This window comes from Rattus rattus, chromosome 6 (assembly GCF_011064425.1).
Source record: "Rattus rattus isolate New Zealand chromosome 6, Rrattus_CSIRO_v1, whole genome shotgun sequence".
In the NCBI taxonomy this organism is placed as follows: Eukaryota; Metazoa; Chordata; class Mammalia; order Rodentia; family Muridae; genus Rattus; species Rattus rattus.
The window spans coordinates 67473706-67487934 of NC_046159.1; the positions used below are offsets into that span (position 1 = coordinate 67473706).

At 37.0% G+C, this 14229-nt stretch overlaps 1 non-coding gene across 1 annotated transcript; it reads right to left on the reverse strand.

Annotated features, from left to right (window-relative positions):
• Positions 1–2021: 2021 nt before the first annotated feature.
• LOC116904706 lies at positions 2022–2182 on the reverse strand. Its single transcript, XR_004388401.1, has one exon. It is a non-coding gene; the product is annotated as a U1 spliceosomal RNA (small nuclear RNA).
• Between the last annotated feature and the right edge of the window lie 12047 nt (positions 2183–14229).

The following is a 14229-nucleotide window of genomic DNA, read 5'->3' on the forward strand; positions in this document are numbered from 1 at the left end:
GACACAGTCAGTGTATGGATCTGGAAAATTGTTATCAGGGCAATCAGAAAGCATCAGAGCTGTTCCTAACGAAGCAGTCAGTTCTTGAGCAGTTGATCCAATGGTGAGAGTAAGTTTACAGATCAATAGAGCATAAAGAAGCCGAGGACTACACAGTTGGATTATTTTCTGATTGTTTAAGAATAGTTTTTTCTTTATGTCTTTTTAAAAACCATTCAAAAGATTCAGTAAACACACGTACAACATTTTCTGCTGTGTATGGGTTTACACCTGTACTAAGGATCTACGTTCAGACAATTCCATTGTAATATTTTGCTCATAATCATATAAAGACCAATGTCACATGTGTTGACAAGTTCTTTTAAAAATTAAGTGCATTTTGCTTGTCCTCTTCACTAGATTATAAATGTTAAAGAATGAAAAGGCTGTAGTCTGAAGATGGAGACATAAATGTTTATCTTTTGATTCCTGCAGTGAAACTTTAGCAACATAATTAGATAGTGGACAATGACATATTCTACAAGAAGAAAGCCCTCTGGCATGCTCTGCTGACTTCTGTGAGCCCAGGAGCTTCATCTCTGCCAGTCATCTGTGACTGTCACTGGTATGCATGCTAGAAATAAATTCTAATCTTGCTCATGCACCTGGATAATCATACTTACTGTAGTTCCCTAACAATAAAAGGAGCTGTATCTTTTGCGGCATCTTAACAAGTCTTGTAGTCCCCACATATTTCTGTAACTGTTTGATATAATTATTGGCACTCATAGGAAAATAAATTTTATACAGTAATACTCTAGCTCACTCTGACACCTTGCTTCCAAATAACATATGGCTACTAGAGTCCCCTGAACAATATTGGTCTGCATCAGCAATAAAGTTGTCACCAAGAGCTGACAATAGACACTTTGCATGGTGATAACCACCATTTTGTATTATAAAAGCTCAGAACTTTATGGGGCCTTCATAAATGTGATCAATTGCCACAATAAAGTTGAAGGGTATTTGTGGTGGCTTATTTTTTCTTGTGATGTTAGGTTGCAGTGAATGCGTGGATAGCCCAGAGATGTGGAAGTAACAGGCATAATTGCTTCTATCATGGTCCCGTCAATTCTGCATCGTGCTGAGTAATTTATTTGTGTTATTGTAAGCTCACCATGGTCCATCAGGAAAGGATAAATTCTCTGTTCCAAATGAACCGAAATAAACCTTCCTGTCCGGTTGTTCTCATTTTACGTTTTTATTACTTAATCTTTCTCCTTCCTCTTGCTCTACAAAAAAAAAAAATTTACAAGGGCCCCCTTCCAAGCATTTTCTCTTCCCTCAACTTCAGTTTTCAACTTCCTCAGCTGCTCTTCAAGTTTCAGTTCTCTGTTCTCTGAGTTTCTAGGCCCCTGGAAGGTGCTTACCACTATTCTGTATTGTAAGGCTTAGAACATTTTGGGGCCTTCCTAAATGTGATTAATTGTCACACTAATGTTGAATAAATGAAAGGAAGAAAGAAAAAAGGAAGGAAGGGAGGAAGGAAGGAAGGAAGAAAGAAAGAAAGAAAGAAAGAAAGAAGGGAAGAAAGAAAGAAAGGAAACAAGCAAGCCTCACTCTCTGTGCTTTGACTTTTTAATTTATTTAGGGTATGAGTGTATGTATGTATGTCTGTGAATTTTCATATGTTTGAATTGAGGTATGTGTATACAGTATTGCCTGTTGAGGTAGAAGAACAATCTTGAGAGTATGTCCTCTCTTTCTGCCTTGTTTGAGCCAGTGTCTCTGTCTATTTGTTGCTGATGGACACCAGACATTCGTCTGGAAACTCTCAGTATTCTTCTGTCTCTACCTCCTACTCAAAGGATGGCTGGCCTTGTGACCCACTTGCTATCTACTGACTTGTGCATGATTCTAGAAATTCATACTGAGATCCTAAAGCTTGTCTCCTGAGTTTTAAAACCACTTAGCTATTTCCCTCTGTCAACATTATAGTTATATAAAGTTATAAATTGTTTCTTCTTTCTTTTTTCTTTTATCAGTGGCCAGCACAAATATAGAACCCTACTATCATAAATTATGCACTCCTGCTTCCTACATTGTGGAAATCACAAGGGTCAGCACATCCAGGGTGCCATAGACATACTTTCTCTGAGAAAACCACCTTCATCATCTGGCATCTCCCCTGCGAGGTAAGTATACAGATCCCAATTTGATGCCAATAGTTTATATGAATTTTAGGTTAATGAAGAGAATTTCATTTTTATGGCTATGTTTGTATGCCCATTTTCTTTATGTTAATAGGAAACATATTTCATATTAGCAAAATTAGTCAGGTGGTTTAAAGGCATATTCCCAGAAAAAATAGACCATATCAGTTTCAGGAATATATGTAATCTAAATATTTGTAGGATGTATACCATCCTGACTGAAGTATTGGTGTACTCTTCTGGCCTTCATTGGCACTTGCACCAACATTGGCATACACACACATGCACTCAGATAATTATTAACATGCAAATAAAACTAAAATAAACATTTAATTTAGAAAAGGAAATAATTGAATCAAAATTAATGTTTTGCTAAGCAATATAATTATCTTTTATATCAAAATTTTATATACAGAATACTTAATTTAGTATTGAAATTATTACTTTACATTAAGTTGCAGTTTAATTAAACAATTATACTGCAAATTAGGAAGTTTTATTGTACACAAGCTGAAACATTTTCATTAAACAAGAAAAATACTTGTGCTCTGCAAAATATTTATACGTGAAACGTGGTATTTCATTATACCTTTATGCATGCAGCATCAAGCTTAGCTAAGTACACCCCATGTTTAAGATATACAATTACCTTAAGCTTGTTGATTTACTCAGCGATGTTAGAAGGGAGCCCCAACATTAATAAATAATGTATTCGCTTAAAGATCAATGCTATTCTAATTTAATTTGTTTCCATCAAGAACTCAAATTACTTATCCAACAGTAGAATGGTTTAATAAAGAGCTACACCTATTAACTAATGTAAGCTAATAACTACATCTAGTTATTTTTCAATGTGCCAATCAATCCCTATCACCTCATATACGGTTTGTTGACAGGGGAGCTGTATACTATAGTGGTTTTAAACTTGTGACAAAATTCTAAAATCCCTTAGGATTCCTAAATGGTCAAATTCGAAAAAGTTCTGCCTGCAACTATTTGACAGTTATTTTATTTCTTGTGTTGTCTCTTGGGATTAAGACAAGAAATCTAAGGATCTGAGCTGTTTTCATTTTCATTCCCAAATCAGGATAAAAGATACTATATTTCCTGTGTAAAAATGCAGTTTCAATTCCAACATTGTTTCTTTCTTATCTACAGAGTGCTCCTTGCTAGGAAAACAATTTCAGTGAAAGTTTAGGAACACTGACTCTTTCTATTATTATTTATTTAAAAAGAAGTAGATTCCTTGAACGGCAAAAACGGTTCCTCCTGGAAAGAGCAGAGTGCAGGTCTGAGGGACCTCACAAAGGACAGTACGCTCAGATGGACCTTTAGAAAAGCTTGAAAAATCCGAAGGCAGGCCTTCTGTGAAATAGTGTCTACTGGTCATAAAAAGACTGCCGGAGCCAGGAAAACGCCACATCTGTGGTTGTCTGTATGAGATATGAACAAAATCAAATCTGTCAACATTGCAGAGTAGACGGGAGAGCGGCTGAAAAGGCCCATCCTAGCTGTGGAGCTATTGGTAGGTCATAATGGCCAAGGTAGAGAGGGTCACTTTTGTCAGGGTTGTGCTATTTGTAGCGGCAGCTTCCTTTTGTCATCTGACAACGGTGGGTCCAGACATGACTTTACATTTTAATTGGTAGTCAATTTATGGAGCTTGGGAAGCTTCACATTAGAGCATAGACCATTCAGACCTCATTGAATAAGTTTATACCCAAGTGCCCTTGGGCAGCACTAATTTTTAACTCCTTGAAGTATTAAAAAAGGAAATTGGTATGGGCATATGATAGGAAAAGATTAATAAAGCTACAGGGAAATGGATATGATCAATGTGCATTAAAATGTGTATATATATTTCAAATAGTAAATTAATAGTTTAAAAAACAGAATTGTAAAACTAAAAGCATTTACGTTTGGAAATGGTTTCTTTTTCTCTCTCTAAGTTTCTGTGACTACTGGAGACAAAAAGCCCATCCGCCATCCATCAATCTTTTCTGTTTCCTTGCCAGGCCCATCTCAGATACTATATGGTAACCACAAGCTAGTCCAAATTTTCAAATTATTTCTAATATATTGTAACTCCAAAGGTGGAGGGCAAGTATAGGGCAGTGAAAAATTACTGCGTTTTATATCATTTTTATGAAATATGGACTTTTACAATCACTGTCAGAAGACAACTTAGTAATACTTAATTTCCGTTTTAATTACCTCCATAGATTAGACTTCCTTACAACCTGTACAGATTCAAAGATACAGATAGTCTGGAGACAATCCAGGAGGAAGCAGTGAAAATGATTGAGATGCTGGGAAATTGGCTGTGTTATTAAAGATAAAATGAACTAGTCAGACTAAACTACAGCCATATATGTTTTTAAGCAAAATTCAGATGATCACAGATGCACATGATCTCCCCACAAAACATGCAAAAAGTGTTGAGAGGAAGCTTGATTGTGTATATGATAACTTATGAATAAAAATGAGTCATCAGAAAAGCATGAATTAACTCAGTAGGCTGCTTTGTCATTTTAAAGAACATTTCTAAAGAGCAAATATGTTACTTCTTAGTTTATGTAGACACTACAACCATTGGGAAATTATGTTAACATCACAGGACCTCTGTCCAAGTGAAGAACATATGAAAGACCTTATAAAGACCATCCTCCAACGTAGTGAATTGTTTTTCTGTGTGGTACGCTACCAGAAAACTTCAGGTTTATTCTGCCTTTTAAGTTCCTATTAACTTGAAACCATTGTTTAATTTGGAAACAGATATGTGACTTAATGCTGGCCAGTGATTTGAAACAATGGTGTCTATGACCATATTCTAGAAATTGACTTCCTTTTGTCATTTTACAGTTACAGGTCCAGACACTTAAATCAGTAGTCAAAATTTAGAAACTGGAGTGTTTCACATTATGTCATAGGCTCCACAGTTTCTCATCAGTTAAATATAGAATGAGGTGACTTCAGGGCTGTGTTCTAACATTGACATGGGTATTGAGATGTATAAGGCAGTATGTTTCCCTTGCACTAAATATCAGGTGAGTGTATCACCATAATGGGTTTCAGTCCTTGATGAGGAGTGGCTCCCTCCACAATGCAATGCCTCATGTGACTCAGTCTATCAAAAGCAGATCTAGGGCTAGGAAGACGGATTACTGATATAAAACGTGTGCTGTTCAAATTGAGAACCTGAATTCAGATGAGCAGAACCTACAAAGAGTCAGGAAAATGAGGCAGATGTATCTATTTTCAGTTCTGAAGGAAGGGTCGGTCCCATTAACCAATTGTTGCTAGACTAGCTGAAACTCGCAAACTTCATGTTCAGCAAATGAGCATATATATATATTAGGAAGACACCCAGTTTTAAGTTTTAGTCTTCCATATTTATGACCACATATTGACATATCTGTTAACACACAGCATGTAAACATGCATACATATATGGATGTAAGCACATACATGTGCAAGAAAAAGAGAAATTTTCTTCCTTAGTATCTCTATGTTATCTGTATTATTTATTTGATATTCCTGCCCTGATTGATTTGTGCTTTTGTGTAGTACATAAGGCAAATTCCATTTGTCCTTGTCTAATGTCAGAAAGTTCTTGCCATTAGATATGAATTTGTACATGGGAAAAAAAAACTTCTCAAAGGTCAATTGAAAAATATTGGCAGTTGAAGCACGGAGGGATTAAGGTATTACCATACCGATGGAACCTGACAAGCCATTATGGATTAATTAATTATCAGATTGGCTTTGTGTCACCAGCTATTCTGAGGTCACACAGCAACTTGGGTGTACCATGCTGATGCCTGCCCTGTCATGTTTCCAAACTTGCTTGCTTTGATGATAATATACTGGATAAATAATACTGAAAAATCTAAAACTAACAAAAATGGAAAAAAAATACTAACTGCCAAATCATTACAATGCTTACTTCCTTTATCGTGTTACATTTAAGTACTGATAATTGTAATTAAGGTTATGATTTAGCTTTTTTCTTTGTAATTTTTTTAAATTCAATTTTTTCCCAGCATTTGCTTAGCAAATACCTTATATTCAACAACTAAGCTATAACATCTTGTAGAACATAAGCTTAAAAGCACCTGTAAGGCCTTGGGGAGATGGTTCTGCTGGTAAGACTGCTTGTTTCACAAGCATGTAGTCCTGAATTCATCCACAGAAAGGGCTAGGCATGCCAAGGACACCTGTAACCCTAATAATGTGGAGACCAAAGGCAAAAGGATTACAGGGGCTCATTGGCTGCCAGCTACACTTCATGTTCACTGAGAAACCCTGTCTTGGGAGAAATAGACTGTTAAAGAGCAGGATGCTGCTGACCTCCATGCACACAAGCATGTGTACAAATACACAGCAAGCTCCTGTGATCCATTGGCCTTTGACTCCCATATTGACATGGTTACAGGTAAACAATTAACATATTTTGCATAGTTCACACACACACACACACACACACACACACACACACAAGTACGAAGACAAACAGGAATAAATCTTGCTGGCTTCATGTAATTTCACTCCATTGAGACAGACAAATAATATAATACAAAGTAATCAATGACATAAACTATGAAATTATTTCAGACAAAAATTCAATGGAAGTAAGAATGTTATAAAATATCATAGTGATATTTTACCTATGCTGGCCAGCATATAAGCAAATGTTTTAATGACTTACATTAACTCTGGGATCAATACATGACGGAACTGAAAGGGTTCATTGCACACAGGATACTTAATGACATACTTACTCAATATCTGTTCATATTATACACTGCTACTCATTTTATATGCATTAGGTTACCAGATTGAACAGTGTAATTCAGTTTGCAATGCCAATATTTTGGGCAGTTCAAACTTTTGCAAAATTTTGCAATTAACATAAATGCAGAATACAAAAAGGAATGTAATTTGATCTCAATAATGAAAGATTGGTCAATACATATCTCAAAGGTCTTTGAGTTGTACGTCTAACGTGTGTGTCCCTTAGTTTGTACAAAGCACCTCAATTTAAAGATAAAGCTAGGGCTGGAGATATGTCTCTGGGGTTAGAAGATCTCAAGTACTGATCTTGCAGAGAACCTGGGTTCTGGTCCCAGAATCCACATGGCAGCTCTCAAATCCTTGTAAGTCTAGCTCCAGGGGATCTTAGACCCATTTCCAGCATCTTATTCCAGCAAAATAAGCCACTTGGTTGGTAACCTCAGGGCTGCCCCAAACGGAGGCACTAGCTCTGCATCCACCGTCATCCTGGGTATTTTCTGCCACATATTGTTTCGTTTGTTTAATGTTTCCTAAAGGTACTGAATTGGAAACGTTATCCCTAGCTTACATAATAAGGAGGTAAGATCCTCCACATACGTGAATTTGACTGTTCAAGTATTCAAAAGTCCAGCTTCTCATACCTACCAAACTTTGGAAAATACAATTTCATGGAATAAATGACTAAGTTTTCTGCCTATTTATGGTTGTAACAAGCTTCCTTCTGAAACAGCTGCCTTTGCTAAATGATTACCTGTTTTTTTCCTTAAAAAATGAAGAACAGGAGGAGAGCAGAAAAGCAACAAAAACAAAACTAAGATGAACTTTGCTTAATGCATAAACTGAGTAAAGGTTTGATGCTTGTCTCTTAGTTATCTCTATATATTTTCCTTATTTTTCTTACACTTATGACCTTAACAAGTTGAGGTTTCTGTCATAATGACACTACTTATCCATGATGACATAGTCACTTCACTCTCATTGTCTTGGTTGTTGAGCTTATTAATGTGTTATGTGAGTTCAGACTATAGAGTCCCACTTTATCAGGATACTCTTTTTTTTTAAGTTCTCATAATTTAGTATCTTTATTCATATGTAATGTCTATATGGTAAACCTGGCAGGATGAAGTATATCAACAAAGATGTTCTACGGAGGCTTCAACATTGCAAAGCAGGGATTAACTCTACCAGTTACCCACCAAGGAAAAGCATGACCTGAGAAAAATTGACTTAAAGGTTTTATAATTACATTTTTCAAAAGGATCGACCCCATAAAGTGAGGCCTGCTCAAAACTTCCTCTTGCATAAATAACTCACTGAAGAGACTATTTACAATAAAATTACAAGAAGTGAAGGGAATAGGTTTCAGGTTAGAGACATTACACAATTAGTTACAAAAATATGCTGCACTTAGAAAGGAACTTTGCCATTTGCATTTCCTCAGTTGAGAATTCTCTGTTTAGTTCTGTTAGCCTTTTTTGAATAGGGTTATTTGGTTCTCTGGAATCAAACTTCTTGAGTTCTTGGTGTATATTGGGTATTAGTTCTCTATGAGATATAGAATGGGTAACAATCTTTTCCCAATCTGTTGGTTGCTGTTTTGTCCCATTGACAGTGTCCTTTGTCTTACAGAAGCTTTGCAATTTTATGAGGTTCTATCCAGTTCTTGATCTTAGAGCATAAGCTATTGGTGTTCTGTTTAGGAAAATTTCTCCATTGTCCATGTGTTCAAGGCTGTTCCCCGCTTTCTTTTCTATTAGATTTAGTATATCTGGTTTTATGTGGAAGTCCGTGATCCACTTGGACTTGAGCTTTGTACAGGGAGATAAGAATGGATTGATTTGCATTCTTCTACATGCTGATCATCAGTTAAACGAGCACCATTTGTTGAAAATGCTGTCTTTTTGCCACTGGATGCTTTTAGATCCTTTGTCAAAGATCAAGTGACCATAGGTGTGTGGATTCTTTTCTGGGTCTTCGATTCTATTACATTGATCTACCTGTCTATCTTTGTACCAATACTATGAAGATTTTATCAAGATTGCTTTGTAGTACAGCTTGAGGTCAAGGATGGTGATTCCCCCAAATGTTCTTTTATTGTTGAGAATAGTTTTTTTTCTATCCTGGGTTTTTTGGTATTCTAAATGAAATTGAGAATTGCTCTTTCTAACTCTATGAAGAATTGAGTTGAAATTCTGATGGGGATTGCATTAATCTGTAGATATTCATTTGCCAAGAAGCAGCTAAAGAAATGCTCAATAGCCTTAGTCATCAGGGAAATGCAAATCAAAACAACCCTGAGATTCTACCTCCCACCAGTCTGAATGGCTAAGATCAAAAACTCAGATGACATTATATGCTGGCAAGGATGTGGAGAAAGAGGAACACTTGTCCGTTTTTGGTAGGATTGCAAGCTGGTACAACCACTCTGACAGTCTGTCTGGTGGTTTCTCAGAAAATTGGACATACTACTACCTGAGGATCCAGCTATACCACTCCTGGGAATATTCCCAAAAGATGCTCCAACATATAACAAGGACACATGCTCCATTATGTTCATAGTAAACTTTATTTATAAAAGTCAGAAGCTGGAAAGAACCCAGATGCCCTTCAACAGAAGAATGGATAAAGAAAATGTGGTACATTTACACAATGGAGTACTACTCAGCTATCAAAAACAACGACTTCATGAAATTCTTAAGCAAATGGATGAAACTAGAAAATATCTTCCTGAGTGAGGTAACCCAATCACTAGATAGATAGATAGATAGATAGATAGATAGATAGATAGATAGATAGGTGGATAGATGGATAGAAAAATAAATAACACATGGTATGCACTCCCTGATAAGTGGATATAGACAAAGATCTTGGAATACCTATGATACATCATGGACTATATGAAGCTCAAGACGAAGGGAGACCAAAGAGTACATGCTTCAGTCCTACTTAGAAGAGGTAACAAAATAATCAAGGGAAATAGAGGATTGGGAGGACTTGAAAAGAAGGAGGAGAAAATGAGGGGCAGAATCAGGTATGGGAGGGGATGGAGGAGATGTACAGAGGGTCATGAAATTGAATGTAGCAATGGGGGATGGGGCGCTGGGGGTAGCATCCATAAAGTCTCACATGCCAGGAAAGTAAGAGTCTTCATTGAGCCCACAGGGGTGATGTTAGATGAAATACCCCACAAAGGGGAGGGAGAACCTCTCAAGAACAAGGCATGACCCCCTGTTTGATGGATGGGACCTCACACCCATCTCCATAATTTTAACCCAAAATTGCTTCTATCTAAAGGAAAAGCAGGGACAAAGAGCAGAGACTGAAGGCAAGATCATTCAGAGACTGACCCACCTGAGGATCCATATCACATGAAGACACCAAACCCAGCCACTGTTACTGATGCCAAAAAATGCTTGCTAACAGAAGCCTGATCTAGCTGTGTCTGCCAGGTCCTGACCAATAGAGATGCAGATGCTGGAAGCCATCACTGAACTGATCATAAGGACCCCAATGCAGGAGTTAGGAAGAAGACTGAAGGAGCTGAAGGGGCCTTATCTGGCATCACTAGGAGGGGAAATCCTTGGTCCTGTGAATGCTTAATATGCCAGTGTTGAGTAATGCTAGGGCAGTGGGTGGTGGGTGTGGGAGCACCTTCACAAAACCTGAGTATGGGTGATAGAATAGGAGGCTTGCAAAGGGGAAACCTGGAAAGGGAATAACATTTGAAATGTAAATAAGTAAAATATCCACCTTAATAGAAAAAAAAGAAAGAAAGGAACTTTGCTCCCAGCAATTAGTTGAGAAGCAATCCGCAGTAATTCCAGTTCCAAAGAATCTAACATCCCTCCAGCATCTGTGGACACCTACACTCAGATGCACATAAGTCACCACAGATACACATACATACAAAAGAAAAGCCTTTAAAAGTGAGAGAACAAGAAGTGGGAAGAGGAAGGAGGGAAGAGTGGATGAATCGGTTCTACCTCCTTCTGATACTTAGAAAGCAATGACAACATAATCTGAAAGACTTATGACCCTGCCCCTGAGCCTATTACAGAGACTGTTAGACTGATACTTCTGTTAAGCTGGAGATAAGTGAAGATGTTGCATGGAGTTGTAAGCAGCAGTCAGGGGATGTCATCCATGAGTATAGGACATGATGACCAGGCTCTGAACTTTGAGTTATTCACCAGTTTCTAAATTATATGATATTTAAATTGAAAGGAAAGATGTTTCACTTATAATTCTCTCTCTCTCTCTCTCTCTCTCTCTCTCTCTCTCTCTCTCTCTCTCTCTCTCTCTCTCTCTGCCAGTAGCTCATATAAGTAAGTCCCTTATTTCCATTCAGTGGATTACATAGTGCACAGAGAACAATACAGTGTAAATGAAGGTGCATTATTCTGAGCAAATACTCAGGAAACACAATTGAAGGTTAGAATGGAAAAGTCCCAGTACAAACAGTGAATCCTGGGAGGATTGTATAATGCTCAGATGTGGGTCATTAATTCATAGATGTGGGTCATTAATTACATATTCAAAGCTCTTACAGAAAGACATTATTAACAATATATGATTCTATTAATGAAAAACTATGTAGGTGGGAGTGATAGTATGCATGTGTATACAGCCAATAGAATAATGATGAGTTCAAGGACAACCTAGGCATGCACATATATGTAAATATTTAACCAGCTATGTTACTGATATGTGCATTTATACTATAACCCTTTAATCCACACCATTTTAAAGTAGACTGCTTTACACTTTAAAAAATGACTTTTATAATCCAGTCCTCCATATATATATGTGTGTGTGTGTGTGTGTGTGTGTGTGTGTGTGTATTTATTTATGTATACATGTATACATGTACATATATGTACGATATGTGTGATAAACATTATACATTTTTACTAAGTACCTATAACTACAAATATAGTTCATTGAATATTATGTTTTTTGTGTTATGGACTAATGATGAAAATTACTTTACATGTGGATTTTATTAAGAAGCGAAATCCTTGCAGAAATAGAGATAAACAATGTTGTTACAAAGATGAAGATAAGGGAAAAGGAGCCAGAAGCCTTTAACAGTCTTTACCGTGAACTACAACCTTCAGAGAAACAATGTGTCCATAACTGTATAAGGAGGCCTCAATAACCATGATTTGTTTACACACTCTGAAGTTTACTGACGTCACCTGATGAACATCTAAGGATCAGAGCTATACCATGCCATGACAGCATGCACCTTTGTATGTACAGAGGTTAGGTTGTAGTGTGTTTACCCCACCCAGTTTGTCCTTCTGTCTTTACACAATAAAAACCTTAATTCCCGCAACTTCAAATATCACAAGACTGAATTAATTATACAGCACACTGTGTGCCAGTCTAACCAATTTCATAACACTGTGCTTGCTCCAGCAGCCAATCCAAAATCGCTTATTGCATTCAATTTTTGCATTCCTTGGTACTCATGGCTCTCATCACTTTGTTTCCTTGGAAGAACATCACTTAGCTTGAGGTGGTCCAACATCTTCTCTCAGTGACAATATAATGCATTTCATCAGTGCACATTCTACAGCTCATCCTTCTCTTCACTCTATCTTCTTGAGACTAATGTTTACTTCGACCATCTGTTTAGGATGGTGTATATCAAATATCTCCTCTCTCCTGGTACAGTGGTTAACATGAATTCAGATCTTTAATGTTTTTATTTACTTCGATGCTATAAAGATTTTTGATTTTCTTCTCTTTCCATGACACTTGGCAATTTTAGAGTCCACAAATGTTTCTTCTTCACAAGAATTATCACTCTATCATTTGCCCCAATGATGATTTCAGACTCCTCCCATTCTTTTTGTTATCTATTTGAATGCTTCCATAAGAAAGAGCTGTCTTTTCTCTCTAATTTACATTCTTATGCATTATTCACTCCTTTATTTACATCAGGGAAGACTAATAGATATTTATTTATTCTTTGGCTACAACCCAAGCGTTTCCTTCATTTTGGCAGCCAAGTCATTAGGTTTGGGCCCTGTATCTCATTCTCATATCTCTCCCACCATTGGAATTCCTAGAAGACTGAAATTAAGCATATTCATTTAATCTACCCTTTCAAGTGAAAAGTCACCAAAGGGAAAGCTATTATTCTTAAAGAAAACAATTGCTTTCTACATTAAATGATTTTGGACACGGCAGTTGAAGCTAAGAAAGTAATATCTGGAGCCTAAAGAGACGCTGTTGCAGATAAAAATGAATAGATTCTCTTTAAAAGAGGACTTGAGTTCAGTTCCCAGCATCCACACCAGAGTTCTCATAACCACCTTGACTTAGAGATCCATTGCTGTGAAGAGACACTAGGATCATGCCAACTCTTATAAAGGATATCATTTAATTGGTGCTGACTTACAGTCTCAGAAGTTGAGTCCATTATCACCGTGGCAGGAAGCATGGCAGCATCCAGGCAGACACAGTGCTAGAGAAAGAACTGAGACTTCTACATCAAGATCCGCAGGCAGCCAGGAAAAGCCTGACTCTTCAGCACTCGGCAGAACTTAAGCACTAAGAGCCCTCAAAGCCCACCTACACGGTGACACACTTCCTCCACCAAGGCCACACCCACTCTAACACGGCCACACCCCCCAAATAGTAACACCTCCCATGGCCAAGCATATTCATTTCACCACATACGGCGAATTTCAGACCCAAGAGATTTGTCCACACTTTCTAGACTCTGTGGACGTCTGTACTGCTATGTACGTACCTACACAAATATACATAAGTACGAATCATTTTAAAAGTCAGACCTGTGCATGTTCTTAAAAACCCTGCCATATTCAAAGCTATTCACTGCTGATCCTGAAGTAAGTTTTCTTCATTTCATACCTATTTTCCAAAAGTAGAAAATGTTTGGACATGTGTTTCTTACTATTTATAAGTACAGCTTCTGAATCCCATTACAGAAGATCTTAAAGCATATTAATTTTACGTAAAGTCTTAAAAATTGTTGGACGGCGATAATAGTTAATACCCTGGTACATTAAACAGAAGAAATAGAGTATTTTATCATGTAGCTCTAAGTCTACTTGTGTGTTTCCATTTTCAGATATAAATAAAAGCATGTATAGAGACAGAGTGAACTTCAAGCCACGCAGCTATTGTATCTTAAAGTTTACAGGAAATATTTTTAATTAAAACATATTTTTCATTTTTTCCACTAAAATTGCTGAAGTTTTAGTCTCAC